This window comes from Belonocnema kinseyi, chromosome 3, assembly GCF_010883055.1.
Source record: "Belonocnema kinseyi isolate 2016_QV_RU_SX_M_011 chromosome 3, B_treatae_v1, whole genome shotgun sequence".
Classification (NCBI taxonomy): Eukaryota; Metazoa; Arthropoda; class Insecta; order Hymenoptera; family Cynipidae; genus Belonocnema; species Belonocnema kinseyi.
This window is the reverse complement of record NC_046659.1, coordinates 61,931,048-61,944,983: the sequence shown is the minus strand read 5'-3', so window position 1 is coordinate 61,944,983 and position 13,936 is coordinate 61,931,048. Positions and strand designations below refer to the sequence as shown.

Below are 13,936 nucleotides of genomic sequence, written 5' to 3'. Positions count from 1 at the left end.
GCCCAATTTTCAAAAATCTTGTATGATTTCAAGATTTTCAATTATTTTAAAGAATAAAATTGCATTTTGATAAACCTAAAATAACTCAAATAAACATCAAACGCTTTTCAAACTATCCTAATATTGTTTAAACATGTGAAGAATATAATGTCTTAACAAAAAATAGAGCTGGTAAGAAAACGCACCATTAGCCTATGTATTTAATTTTTAGGTGAAAATCAAAAAGTTAGAATTATTAAATTTTCAAGTAAATAAAAAAGAAGTATGTAAGGCCAACATCAAACATTTTCTTACATCCATATCAACTAAAATATGTTTAAAACTAATTTTTCGCGAGATGAAGAAGCAAGCTCTCATTTTATCAATTTTATTGTTTGTATTTAATCACGATCTTTTGATATATACCACTGACCATGTTTTATCCCGTGCAGACATCGCCAGGTATCTTTCCAATTCCAGGCTTGGGCCAGGCCGGGGACTTCGAGCCTGGCTTTAGCTTGTATTTATCAATGGCTCGATCCCAACCCGACTAGCTAGGTAGTGGCAAAGTTCCTCAAATTGATGACAGATGGCGTTGGATTATTCTGTAAATTATTCAATATCCACTATGTAACTTTATGTGTGCTGAAAAGAGTGTCATTTTTTCAAGTCGCAAAATGCCTAAAATAATAAAAAGCCCTTGTAGAGTCAGGAAACATCGAGCAAAAAGCACTATCACATACCTGCGCCTGGATTTCGAAAGTGAGTAAATTAATTTTAAATTATAATAAGACATTATGCTAGCGTAATTCTAACCTCTACATAGCGATCTTGTAAGTATATTATATTTATGCAGACGTAAACAATTATTTATGTCATTAAAAACGATTAAGTACGAAATGATTATATGTGTATTGTGATTGATTTGTGTAGATGGTAATGCAGTCGACGAGGTAGAATCAGAACCTGAAGCGATACTTAATGAACCCGCAATTGAAATGCCTTTTGTAAATGAGAATGATATTATAAATCCTAAATTTCCAAGAGAAAATAAAGATCCCATTGTCAACGACTTTGAGGATACCACAGATACTTCTGGTAGTGGTTCCATAAATAGTTGCATAAAAAATGTAGTCCTATGAGAAAATGGCTAGTAATCGATAGTGAACTAAGGTGAAGCCTGGGCCAGGCGCGGCGATCGAGCTAGGCCCTGTCCAGATTTAGCGTTTCATTCTAGCTTGACCCAGGCTTGGTCATCAGGCCAGGGACTAGTTTTGCCAGGCTTGGGCCGGGTTAGGCCCACGACAAAATTTCCACACGGGATATGTCAAATTACTAACTAGATCTATTTCTCGAGGCATAAAATATGAAAATTATAATTTTATTACAATGCTTCATAGTACGATTAGATTAATAAATAATCATCAGAATAATATGCCATTGGTCCGTTTCGCAAATAGCTTTACTTGCTGAAATTAATTTTTATATTTCCGGATGACAAATTTATCTAATAAGACTTTATCATTTAAAACAATATTTTTAATCTGGATTAACCTATCAATCGTTTCACAGAAACCTTCAACTTGACATATCAATCATAAAATGGTAGAAAACTAAATTTTTCGTTAAGCATATGAAGCAACTCGGTAGAAATGCATTAATTGACTCAAAAAATTGTAATTTTAAGAAAAATTAAGATAACGTAACTCAAATGACGGCAGATTGAAGCCTAATAATACAGTTTTAAGAAAAAAAATATGCCGCTTCATTTATTGAAAATTAAATGCTTAAGTTTTGACAGGTAAAAAAGGCAATAAAACATGTGTTAGGCATTGATATTTTATTATCAAAATAACATTTCTTTATATGGGTAAACAAAACGATTTTTGCTCAAGTATGACTATTCTATTAGTATCCATACACTTTAATATAAAAAAACAAGTTAAAAGCACAAAAAATGTCACTCTGCTGCAAGTTTGGTGTACGCCGTCTGTAAAGGTGGGTCTTTCCTGTTCGTTTTGGATTTTACCAGCTCACTGCCACTGTTCGGAAGGGACTGGGACTGATACTCAGAAAAAAGACTACTTGTATTAAGTCGAAAATTCGGCTTATTTTAAGGTGTCACCAAAAGAAGCATAGGCAATCTGAAATTAAGAATTACATCTTATCATTAAACTAAGGGAATTAGATTCCTGAAATTCATGTTGGAACTATTTGAAACTCAGGGAGGCATGACCTGAAATTCAGATATTCTCGGTCCTCAATTAAGAATATACAGGGTGGACACGCTGGGGCTTACATACATGGCGAGTTGAATGCTAACCGAATTGCACAACAGCAGAGGAGAAGTCATTATACAGGGGTATTTTCATATTTCGCGCCTTCAAACTTTCATTCGGATCGGCCATTCGGTCAAGTCCATGCATCTTCGGATCAAGTTTATAATAGTTTCCATGGTTGTGTTCGAAACTTCAAACGGATACAAGTGTGAAAACAATATAGGTTATGTTATATAGTAATTAAAAGTAATAGAAGTGTTTGTTTATAATGATGTGAGACATGTGAACTGAGAAGTAAACGTCATATTTTTCTGTGCCAGTAACATTATAGAATGGTTGCTAAGTGATAAATACTATAAAATAGTAATAATATTCTGTGATTCCAATGGGCGAAGAGTGAATGGTGTTTAACGCTTATTTTTACTGCATAAAAAAGTATGTTATGAATAGACAGGATATATTTTAAATAAAGTGAATGAAATATAACATGCGTAAACTTTAAATTAACATTTTCTACATTTACTGACAGCGATTAGGGAAAACAGGTGAATCTGAACATAACCGTTTGAAGTTTCGAACGCAACCATGGAAACTATCATAAACTTGATGCGAAGATGCACGGCCTTGGCCGAATGGCCGATCCGAATGCAAATTTAAAGGCGCGAAATATGAAAATACCCCTGTATAATGACTTATCCCCTGCTGCTGTGAAATTCGGGTAGCATTCAACTCGCCATGTATGTAAGCCCCAGCGTGTCCACCCTATATGCATACTGAAAGCTAGTTTAACCTTAAGTTAATATAGTATCCTAACTGAAATTGAGGGTAATGTTCTAACTAAAAAGCAGGAATTTCTCACGCCTTACCGACACTCCTCTGATGTTCTTATATAATAGTTATTCGTTTAAAAAATATACAAATTGGGTTCAAACTTGTAAGAAAATACAGGGAAAGTAGGAAAATGGTATATTGGGGGCAGGTGCGGTCCAAAATATTCAGACAATTGCGTTCCGTATTGTATTGAATGGGCGCTCACGTCGCGAAGTAAAAAGTTTTGTAATAATTTAATTCTTTTGATAAGTTTAATAATCCAAATATTTGCTGACAATTGGAACTGATTTTGCTGCAGCACTTTTTTAAATCGGTGAAACGAAAACTCCACGAATTACTGAAACATGGTATCACAGCCGATACTGACCAACGCGACATGGAGTATTGGAGTAGGATGCGACTAGAATAAATGGCCACAAGCTGTATAGTAGCGCAAGCGTTTTGTAACGTCATGCAAGATAGTACGAACCTGAAATTTAGGAAAGGTTTATTCCTTTATTTTAGGTGACGAAAGCCTTACAGGTTATTTCAGTTTGCCCTCAGCTTACTTTGAGAATTAAATATTGAAATTTAGGAGGATACTTTACTTTATTCCAATAGAAAAATGCTGCTACTAATCTGAAAAATTGTACCCGCTCCCAGCAAAATCGCGGTAAAATTTCAGCCACAACCACGTCTCACGACCGTGAGATAGGTGGTTACAGTCTGTAACGGAATCAATACGACGATCCGGCAAAAGTTTCGTGCATCTTGAGAACACGGAGCGCTCCAAGGACTATCGCCTTCTGCATTTTTCCCGCAAGTGTTTTAGCATATTGTTGACACGCAGGGATGCTTTTCAGGCTATTAATGAGTGAAAGCTTGGCACCTCCAAGAGCGCCGATGATAAGGACGATTAGTTTAACAGAATATTCCGAGTTCTTTCTTGTCATTCTCCTTGGCTATAACGTTTTTGTCAGCTGGTGCCGAAAATTCGATAACGAACATGGTTCGCTTCTCGAAGTCAACAAAAAACCATGCCTGGCCTCGAGTGTGTAACAGAAACAATTGTCGAGAATATGAAGTTCCAGTATATGCGGCACTTCCCATTCTCGACAATTGACTCGATTTCCCTAGGAGCGTTTAGAGAAGTGATATTAAGGTTAATGCCTTAAGAGTGACAGAGATGGTAATAAAGCACTCTTAGTGCCACATTGTGCCTTTAGATGTAGGTCGTTCCCGCATGAGGTGGACAACTAGATAGTATGTGAGCTAAATGCTCGGGGGGTCCATGGTACGCACTTCAGCTATCATTGGGAATGTCTTGGCTCAAAATGTGGCGACGGTATGTTAAGGTGGAAATGACACCGTCTTGGCATGCCAAAATGAAACCCTCTGTACCAGACTTCAATCCGGGCGATTTAAGGGAAGCAAACGTTAGCTCAAGCGACATTAACTGATCCTCTACATTTTTGTGGAAGATACTGTGCATCCTCTTATCGAGGAGCTGTTCACGAAAGTTTTTCTGTTGTGCTTTCTTAATCCTGCCGATGATAACGCACTGAAAAATCAATGAAGCGGCACTGGTGAGTGCTGATTCAGTGCTGTTTCTTTAGCACTACCTGTACCGCTAGTTTTTCATGCCTGAATTTCCCTTCAAGTGTCCATTTAAATATTTAAAAGACTGTTAGTGTTAGTAGTGTATACTATAGTGTTAGTGAAAATTGGGGTCCGATTTCTGACGACTTCCCATCCCTAAAACTGGTGACGAAAGCCTCTATTTTTTGACATCCCTGGCCATGATTTGACAGACCGATCAGGGTTGGCTTACCCACTCTGATTTTAGTAGTGCTAGCGGCTGGACATCCCGCTCTTAGCACTAACCACCACTCGGACTGGACTTTCCGTTCGGGTAAGAAATACCGAGCAAAATGCTTAGGAAATCTTGGGATGGGCATCTCTTTATTTCCTAAGGTTGAACATCCCGCTTTAGGGGAGTAAAACACTGCCACCAGGCCGGTGCCCTTACAGCTTCGCCGTGCGGTCAACGCTGGGACCAAACTTGTTTTTTTTTATTATCACTCTCTAACTCGCTCACTCACACCTGATCTATGTGAGCACCACTTACCTTCAAGTTACTTGTACCAAATAGCAGTTATTGGTTAAACCATGTTATCAACAAGTACGAAGAAACACTGTCTTTCCGAATTTTTATTAAAGTTAAAACATTCTCTGTATCAAAACAACATGGTAAGCATTTTTTTATAGTTCGCTAAACTTATGCAATAGGTGAATGTTGTTTCTTTCCGGGTTAATTTTATTTATTTTGATTTTTTTCTTTCGTTATCCTTTCCTTCTTTCACGGATTGGCTGGCATTTCAGCTCATTCGGTACCACTGATACGGCTAGAGTGAACTAATCAGCCTCGTCATAAGATTTACCTTCTCTCTCACTCCCTCTTACGGACGTTTCCTAGGCCGGCTTCTTATCGCTAGCACAGAAAATACGTAGCGCCTAATTCAAACATAAACATGAACACCGAAAACGCTAACTCTACGGATACACAAGCCAACTCGTTAGTAGAAACCAGTAACGACACAGCAACCAGCTCTACTGCCTCCACACTTCTCACTTTGGGTGACTCACAAAACCCACATCCAGCAACCCATTTTCAATCTCAAACTGGGTCTACTGTCTTACCTAGCACACAGTTGTGAAACTTCGGAAGCATATTTCCAAATTTCACTGAACAATCTAACCCTCTCTTAAATCCAACAAACGTGGCCGTGCCTAATTCAACGAATCAAGAACCGCTTATATTTTCTCCACCGGCAATTTCGATTCAAGAGGTACACACTATTATACGCGCATTCAAAGCACCTGCTCCCCATCTACCAGATTTTTCCAGACTTAATCATGAAGATCCGGAAGCTTTCGTACAGTAATGCGAGGCCAAAAAGCAGGGAGAAAAAGAATCCACCGCGATCTTTCTACAAAAAATACTTGTTGGCTAAATGTTTATTACCCACGAGCACGAAGAAAGAACAAGAATGGCCGAACCAGCGAGTAGCGCGTCACCTGCCCGTGGGTACGACCGCGGACTACGCTGTCACTACTGCCCGGGATACTATTTTCACCGGGATTGTCCAGTATTGTCCAATCAAACGTCGGAAAACCGGAGAAGGGCAGCGGACACAGAAGAAGCCCCAGAAAACTGAAGAAAGCCTGCGGTCTCACACGCACAGGCAGCCAATAACCCTACCACCCCACAATAACCGCCGCCCGCATAAATCTAAACAATCTACCCTACATATGGACATATGTTGAAGAGAAGAAAGTAGAAACTTTGGCAAACTCCAGGTCATCCGATTATGCTACAGCTTCAGAGGATTCAGTCAGGCCCACCCGAAGCCGACCTGGCCGCTAAAGGGGTTACGCTCAAACTTCGAGGAATAATCGACCTTAATGTCGAAATAAACCAAAGATTTTATCCAGGGTCCTTCTTCGTCACTGACAATTTAGGCGGAGAACTTATACTGGGTAAAACCTGGTTAAAAGAACATCACGTTATCCACGCGCGCTACGCTGATTGCCTATATATTGGTGCGCAGGAACGACAACGAGTGTTCACTGTCCCTGGAAATATGCGAGCAGCCAGCGACGCGCCAATTTTGAACCAGGATGAATTCATCAGCGATTTTTTTGGACAAGCTGCAGATAATTTTCTCGAAATAGCGTAAAGGCATGCCTCTATTTTTCATTCTGACGGGCGCCTGCGAAATGGGCTCACCACCAGCCATCAGATTCACTTCAAACACAGCAAGCCGTTCCGAGATGCGCAACGACACTTTTTGGCGGCAAAGGTTACAATTAGAGATGAACAAATCCCTAAAATGTTGGCTGATAGAATCATTGAGCCTACAAGTTACAAGTTATAGAATCATTGCCTACAAGTTAGGTTTAGGACAGGCCAAAATATTTTCTACCATTCATCTTAAAAGTGGATACTGGCAAATAACCATACATCTAGCTTCTAAAGAATATACTGCTTTTTCCATACCTAGAGAGGGGACAATATCAATGCAGGGTCATGCCATTTGTACTAAAAAACGCCCCCTGTACGTTTCAGAATATTATGAAAGAAGTCCTAGGGACTTACTGACGTAAATTTGTAATAGCTTATGTGGACGATTTTATTATCTATTCAGCAAAGGAACATGGACACATTTACCACCTGGGTCTAGTTTTCGAGTGTCTCGAAATATACAGGTTTTCTTGTAATTTGTAATTTGACTCTCATGTTATTTAATAACTCTCTTGTAATTTATACTTTGTCAAGGGACAAACCCCTGAAGCTAAGTCGAAGCAATCCGAAATTTTCATTTATCCTGCAGACCGTCACTAGCGCCCAGGGAATGCGTGCTATACTTCTGCAAGAAGACATAGCTCGACAGGATGAAAGATGAAAAGTCAAAACTTACACGTTAGTCCCGTTTTCTCAGTGTACTTTCATTTACGGTCGAATACTGTGCTAGGAAAAACAATGAGCCAGCAGATGCATTATTTCTTCACCCTGTGCTAGATGCACTGACACCTGGTGAGCCGAATCTAAACTGCATGCAGCCATCATGCAGAAACCATAGTCCTACCCCCTCTGCGGCAACTTGCCCAGTGATCAACGACATGAGGGTATTAAATGACTTCAGAGATGCGTAGCAGCTTAATGCCGTGGTTAATCGGGAGATAGAACGCTGGCGCGAAATGTTTGACCAGCGACATCGCACTGTTTTCGAAGAGAATTACGTTCAAAATCACAAACTCGACCACCTTGGATTTTGAAGAAAGCATCTCGCTGGATATCCAGGGATCGATGAAACGCTTCGAGCTATTCAGAATCATTACTACTGGCCCGGGATGCAGCGAAGCGTAAGGAGTTACGTCAGTGACTGCCATCTTTGTAGGTGCAGCAAACCGGTGCATACCACCCAACTCGATGTGTTGAGGCCACGTGCTGCCACCTCTGTGTGGGAAACACTAGGATTGTATCTAATGGGATACCCTCTATCGGTGACTGGAAAGCTTTCTTATTGGTCGTAACCGACTTGTTTTCGCGATGGGTCAAGGCCTTCCCCATCGCGTCTTCAAAGGCGCCCTCAATCACATCAATTCTCAAAAGGATGCCTCAGGAAAATGGGGGATCACCTGCTAGTGTGAACCTAGAGAAAGACTTTACATTTTTATTTGTATTCTTGAGAGATAAAGTAACGCATTGTTGTCAACAATCAACGACAGGAAGCCCTTGGCATAACAGTGTGTTCACTGTTCACGAGGATTCGATCCCAGAGAATTTTAAATACACTCGCGACTCCTTGGTTAGGAAGCTAACATCCGCATAGAACAATTTAAACTTCTCCAACCTTACCTCAGATAATGACGACTTGACCCTTAAAAGTACAATCCCAAACCAGCTATCTATGGACACCACTAGCGATATGGATACTGACCCCCCAAAGAATCCGAATGACCATCCTCACAACCGAACAGCTAGGCCGCATTCTTCTGGCCGGCCAGGCAGCTAGAGACCAGCGGAATAAAATAGGGAATCTCTTAACCAAAAAACTGGCCACATAGAAAACAACCAATCTTCTTCCTTCCATGTAGCTGCCATCCAAAAAAAATAAATATCAAAATCACAATGGAGGCCCATTCACTGTTGAGGTAGATTGTATCGAAACCGTACCTCTTAAATCACTATCAGTGAGGAAAATTCTCCACAAAAAATTTAAAGACGAAATCCTAGACTACAAAAAGAAAGGGCCCTCCAGAACCACAGGCCTCTGCAAATCTGCTTCCGGGGCCAACTCCATTGTGGAAAATCTAGAGAAGATCTCTCCTAAATTGAGAGCATATATCACTAATTTCAGGGTGATGCGTTTGGTTATAGTTACAAACATCCCGTTGAACCTCTTCATGGAGCAACTAAGAGAACATGCTGACAGTCCTCTTCTAATTACCGAGGCTTTTCGATTTTACAGTAAAAATCAACTGGGGAAAATTCTCCCTACTTCCACCGTCCTCCTAACCTTTGACGGACAAGACGTTCCACAAGATATAAAAATGTTCTTCAATCGATGCCCAGTAATCCCATATTTTTCTCAACCTAAAATATGTTTTGGCATATTTTGGCACTGGGACAGTGACAACCCTGACGGACCGAAGGAACCGAATGGAGCCTTTAAAAAGTACCCGTAAAGACCCCATTTGCTTCCTTTTTAAAAATAAAAAAAAAACAGAAAAATCAACTTCTAAATTGTTGAAATTCAAATTCTACGTGAAAATTCCCTATAAAAGGTCACGGAATCATCGCAATAGTTTTTTTTTGCAACGGTAAAAAGTTTTAAAAAATACAAGACGTATAACGCCTGTTGACTGCTACACTTCAAACGCATCGCCTGTAAGTAGCAGTCAACAGACGTTATACGTCTTATATATTTTTAAACTTTTTACCGTTGCAAAAAAACTATTGCGATTATTCCGTGACCTTCTATAGGAAATTTTCACGTACAAGTCGAACTTCAACAATTTAAAAGTTAATTTTTTTTAGAGTATTTTAAAAAGGTACCGAATGGGGACCCAATGGGGTCTTTACGGGTACTTTGTAGAGGCTCCATTCGGTTCCTTCAGTCCGCCAGGAAAAGACAAACTAGGGAAATATTGTCACTCCACTAATTATAAAAATTACCTAGACCTTCAAAACTTCGAAGCTTTCTCTAAAAGTACCTTTAAAAAACTAAAATAACAAGCTTTAGAGGCTTTTGTGAATCCTTAGCCCTCAATTTAAAGATCTCCAGCATTTGGAACACAGTTAAGGGATTTCGATACAGACTGTTATCTGCCCCTTCCCCAGCCACTGCTAAGAATAATACCGAAAACCACAAAAAATGGAAACATTCATCGATAAAGTTTGCGAATCCAATTCCCCTCTTTCCGACTTGTCTTACTCTCCCCCTCTCCTAAATAACCATTCTTTATCAGTCGAAACTCAGACGTCCGAATTTACATCCTTGCCTTCTAATCCTTAAACTGCTAGAAAGACTAATTATTTATCACACGACTCAACTGGTGGCTGGAAAACAAAATGATTATCGACAACTCACAATTTGGCTGCAGGAAAAATCGATCCTGCATTGATAACTTAGCTACCTTATCTACAGAAATCCATCTCTCCTTCGTTAAAAAATCCTTCACAGCTGCCCATTTCCTTGACGTAGAAGCCGCTTACGATAGAATGATCCCAGAAATCCTAATCAATTATTTACAAACACTAGGGCTACCTTGGAAGATCTGCAATTTTTTTCAGAATCTCACCTCCGAAAGAAATCTATATTTTAAGGCTAACAGCTCCCGTGCTGGACCTTGCAAATTCAAAAGAGGCCTTCTCCAAGGATGCGTCTCTAGTCCAACTCTGTACAATATCTATACCTTAAATATCCATAAACACTTCCATCCTCGTTGTAAAATTCTCCAGTATGGAGATGACAAAGTCATATACAAATCAGCTGGTAACTTAGATGAATGTGTCTATGTTCTCCAAGAAAGTATCGTCTCTCTTCAAAATTTCCTCAAAACAAGAGGCCTCAATATATCTGTGGAGAAGACCAAATTCCTAATATTTAATGCCAATAAATCGCTTGTTCCAACGGACTCCCACATCACTTTAAACAACCGAAGAATTACCCTGTCTTATGAAGTCATCTTTCTAGCTATACTTTTTGATTCAGAATGGACATGGAAAGCTCACTTCCTACGCTTAATCGAAAAAACTAACAAAGTTTTTAATATTATTATACTTCTTAGGGGTACCTGGTTTGAAAAATGATTTGAAAATTTATTCTTATTTTTTCTTTACACAGGCCCCAAACTTACAAACCTCAAACCCACAAACCCGAAAAGCCTGTAACACAAGGTAAATTCGTTGATGTTGTAACTAATTTACTCGCTCTTTTCCGAACCCAGGAATGACTAACGAATGGCTTTTCTTATATGACAACTTTTGGTTTCATGCATTAAGCTCCAGCCCCAGAATTCTGTTAACATGGTTTCATCTCAAACTCCTGGCCATGTCTTCTCAATTTCTTTCAAGGCTTGATGCATTCTTTCACCCTGTTCCTCACTTAAATCACCCAAATTTTCAGGGAAGTATTCAATATGCGAATCTAATAAGCGTAATTTTAAGTTTATAAATCAATTTATATTTTGAAAGCGGATACCATTATCTCAACAACAGTTTTGTATTGTGAAGTTTTTCTATTTCCCAGTAAAGATGTACTCACCTCTTTGAAACTTTGCCACGCATCCTTTTCTGTATCTGTCATAAGTTCTACAAAATGTTCATCTTTAAAAAAATCTCTCATTTGTGGAATTTTTAATAAATCCTAACTTGATGTGCAGTGGAGGAAACAATACTCTTTGGACAGGTGGTAATTTTTTAATAATGTTTTTAGAGCCGGTTTCTAAATTTTTTCTGGATGTCCATACTTTTATTTCATAGTGCTTTTCACGTGCGCGACTGTCCCACTCACACAAAAAACAAAGTTATTTCGTAAAACCGTTCCGTTGCCCTAGCAAAATTGTTATAATTTTCAGATCTTCGTATACTAACCAGTTATGCCCATCGTATTTCAATTTTTTAGACAGAAATTCCAGACTCTCATATTCTTCTTTCCGGACCGTGTAATGTGCTACTGGAATAGGAGCGTACACGTTTCCATTATGTAACAAAATTGCTTCGAAACTTTTTGCAGATGATTCTAAAAAAAGTCTTCAATGCTCTGCATTGTAATTTATACATTTAAATTCACCAAGCAAATTTTTTACATCATTAGAATAAACTAAATTCTTTTATTTAGAAAAATATTTTCTGAATTGTAGATCTCTACCGCGATATAATGATACTTTTGTTCCTTTAGTTAAGCATTTTTTCTTTCAATCTTGAAGCTAACAGCTCCGCATTCTCTTTTGAAAGCAGCATATCTCGAACAAAGTCATTTAATTCTTCTTGATTAAATTTACCTCCTTCAGATGTATTTCCATCTAATTCATCATAATCATCTTCAACAGTTTCTCGGGAGCTATTCACAGGTTCTTGTATTTCATCATCATTTGTTGAATTAATCTCAAGATTTGAACTAACTTCATCTTCTGAAACTAGTAAAGGAAACGTTACTGAAGACACTTTTGGATATTCGACAGTCTTCAAATTTTTTAAATTGTAACCAGTTGTATTACGCAAACAGAAATAACAATATGTTTTGTGATTATCAGGTTTGCTCCAAACCATAGGAGCACAAAAATGCTTCGCACTTTTTATGTCCTTTACCATAGTTAAATATATGCGTTTGACAATTAGAACATACAATTTTTGGAGTTCAATCGTTATCTCAATTTTCTTTTGATATATAAAACACTTTTCATAAGATTCTGTTGTTCTACCATTGATACTTCTCCGATTCCCCTTCCTGATGTAACACCCACAGACAGCACAAAAAGTATCTCTACCTTTACACCCACTAGAAGTTTCAAAGCAATTTTTTACATAATGGAGACGTATGCGCTCCTATTCCAGTAGCACATTCCACGGTCCAAAAAGAGGAATATGACAGTCTGGAATTTGTTTTAAAAAAAATGAAATACGATCAGCATAACTGGTTAGTATGCGGAGATCTGAAAATTATAACAATTTTGCTAGTGCAACAGAGCGGTTTTACGAAATAACCTTGTTTTTTATGTAAGTGGGACAGTCGTGCACGTGAAAAGCATTACGAAATAAAAAAGTGGACATCCAGAAACAATTTATAAATCGACTCAAAAAACATTTGTCAAAAGAGTATTACTTCCTCCACTTCACATTAAGTTAGGATTGATTAAACAATTTATTAAGGCTATGACCAAAACTCTCTGTTGTAAAAATTAATGAAGGCGTTTTTGATGGCACACAAATAAGAGATATTTTTAAAGATGAACATTTTGAAGAACTTATGACACATCCAGGAAAGGATGCGTGGCAAAGCTTAATAAACTTAAAATTACACTTTTTAGAATCACATAGGGTGAGTGACCCAGTGAATGAACACTTAAGGAAATCACTGATTACAACTAGTCCATTTCACATTATAATAATTGATTATTCTTACTAAACTTTTGAAAATAGATTCTTAAGGGTTCAAATTTCATAATCCGATAAACAAATCTTGTTTTTACCAAAAAGCTTTATAAAAAATAATTAAATAGTGCAAAATTAATGAAAACACCAGTAAATGAAGACTATGAGGCAATGACTGAACAGTAGAACACCAGTGAATGAACACTATAATCACTACAAATTAGAATTAGGATTTAGGTATAAAATTACATACATGCATTACAAAATGAGCAATTATATAATTTAAATTACTAGAAAGCGTTGCGAAATTCATTAAATATGTTATTTCAATAAAAACCACAAGAAATTTAGATATTAAGAAAGGAGGGTATACGAAAGTTGAAAACAGAATTAGGTTAACTTTTCCTAACTTTTTATTGCAATATTTATTTTGTAAACATTTCTATCAGTTCTTTTAACCTAACAAAAAATACAACTTTTCGTTTAAAAATAGATAACTCTTATCTAGTGACTACAACAGAAAACTGCGATTTTTAGGACACATAACATTTGTAATACAACACCTTACTATGTTACTTTAGATTCAATTAGTAAATACAATTATAAATCACAGTGTTGTAAAAATGGAAATTCTTTAAAAATTTATAAAGATATATTGACTAGTACACAGTAGTACCTAGCACGAATTCATTTTTTTATAGTTAAA

At 37.8% G+C, this 13,936-nt stretch overlaps 1 long non-coding RNA gene across 4 annotated transcripts; it reads right to left on the bottom strand.

Moving 5' to 3' along the window:
• Positions 1 to 1,957: 1,957 nt before the first annotated feature.
• LOC117169537 lies at positions 1,958 to 12,683 on the bottom strand. 4 transcript variants are annotated; one of them, XR_004466670.1, is made up of 4 exons: positions 12,485 to 12,683; positions 12,141 to 12,275; positions 11,402 to 11,812; positions 11,006 to 11,284 (listed from the first exon to the last, which is right to left on the bottom strand). It is a non-coding gene; the product is annotated as an uncharacterized LOC117169537 (long non-coding RNA). The 4 variants fall into 4 exon arrangements; XR_004466672.1 differs by lacking the exon at positions 11,006 to 11,284 and adding an exon at positions 1,958 to 2,123 and having other exon boundaries at positions 11,402 to 12,275; XR_004466669.1 differs by having other exon boundaries at positions 11,402 to 12,275.
• Between the last annotated feature and the right edge of the window lie 1,253 nt (positions 12,684 to 13,936).